Source organism: Rhinopithecus bieti, unplaced genomic scaffold (genome assembly GCF_001698545.2).
Source record: "Rhinopithecus bieti isolate Rb0 unplaced genomic scaffold, ASM169854v2 scaffold_3041, whole genome shotgun sequence".
Classification (NCBI taxonomy): Eukaryota; Metazoa; Chordata; class Mammalia; order Primates; family Cercopithecidae; genus Rhinopithecus; species Rhinopithecus bieti.
Window position 1 is genome coordinate 3,618,506 of NW_016804262.1, and position 1,957 is coordinate 3,620,462.

The window sequence follows — 1,957 nt, forward strand, 5'->3', positions numbered from 1 at the left end:
CCTGTGTATCCATTAAGATTCAGTTGAGTATCATTGCTTCTAGGAAGCCTTTGTAGATTTACTGTTTTCCACATTGGGTTTAAACTCACCTCTCTGTATTCTCAAAGAACCAAGCATAACTCTATTTACCATAATAACTACCTACCTGTCTTTTGATTGTTTAGTATTTTGCAACTTAATTTACTCACATAGCAAATATTTGTTGCATAGATACTATAGTCTACTCCGCACCAGGCCTTTTGCTATGGCACTAGAGGAGAGATTGTGTTAAAAGGTATTTGAAGTCCTTTTAAAGCTAAATTGTTACTCCAATAAATACTTAAAGTGCAACTTAAATGTAAAAAATCTAAAAAATGTTACTATAGAGTTTGCATGGGGGGCATAATTTTCCTATTAGGTGCACTTCTTTTATCCCTATCAGAGAGAACAGTAATAACCCTTATATGATACCATGTGCCAGGAATTATTCTAAGTGCTTTATCTGCATTAATTTATTCCAACAACTCTTTGAGGTAGATATTATTGCTAGCCTCAATTTAAAATTAGGTAATTGGGAGTCAGAGGGTTTAGGTAATTTGTCCAGTGTCATCCAGCATGTATATATATCTCTCTCTAAATATATAGCAAAGCCTGGTTTCAAACCCGGGCAATTTTGCATAGGGCTTGGGCTTTTAATCACAACAGCATCATGATGGCCACCATAATATAAGGCCTGTAGAGAAGTCAGTGGAAGTCAACAGAATCTCCACAGTGGTTAGAGGTTCTGACCACATCAGTTCCATGGTAAAAGATCTTAAGATGACATGGCATATGAAGGAAAGAGAAACAAGTAGCATGACTAGGATACTATTAATCAAGATACTCAATCATTGCAAATTAGATATCAATATAGAATGGAGAGCCTACAGTTGGATGTTGTACCACCAAACTGACTGAAAAAGGAATCCTCTCTCTTGCTCTTTAAAAGTAATGGGTTCAATCATTAAAGATTAAAAAGACCTCTAGAACAAGCAATAACTATAGTCTCTCTTCAATGTAAGTGATACTGTGAGTAAAAATGGTTAAACATTAGGCAAATAGGCCATTAGACCTTCCTAATTTTCACTATAATATCTATCTTGCCCTACTTTGCATGATTTCTCAAGACCCCCGTAAAGGCCGCAGTTCACCTTACCACCGTCTTTCTGTGGCCTCCCCTACCTCTCTGGAAGCCATCCTGCCTCCTCCCTTCCTTTTTTAACCCAAATTATATTCATCCTCTAATTCCACCTCCTTAGAAAGAGACCTTCATATTCTTCACACAAGAAGAATCACTCAATTTGTTTCCTCTCCTTATATTTAGTTATATATAGTTTTATGTTATTCTATAATAATTTCCTATGTGTTTCTTTTGCCTCTTCTCCTAGACTGCAAATCCCATCCTATCTTAAACATAAACATAACAAGCAAGATGCTGGTCATCTAGTAGTTACTAAATAAGTCCAATTAGGCTTTATCTAATATTATCAAGAAACATAAGGTGTTTCAATAAACTGAATTTTCCCCAAGACTACAGCTCATCCTTTCAAGCCCTACACCTTGCTATTATATTACTTGCTATAGTAACTGCCTTCAAATACCATATATACATGGTTCTTATGACTGTTTTTAGAGTTGTTTTTCTTTACCTGATAACTGCCAATACTTGTTTTTCAATTATTACCTGATATTTACAAGTGCTTTCTTTGAGGGAAGAGAAGGGAAAGTAAGGGGAAGAGAGGAGAGAGGTGGAGAGGGAAAAGCAAATTCTTAAACTTTTAAATGTATTTTCTATTCAAGGCGTTGTTTTAAATGTCTTGAATTCATGAATCTTGAAAGATATGCAGATACACGAGACATGACTTTGTTTAACAGTTAGTTGGCTAACTAAATGCCATCAAAAATAAAAGGAAATATTTATTAAGCATGACTACATTAA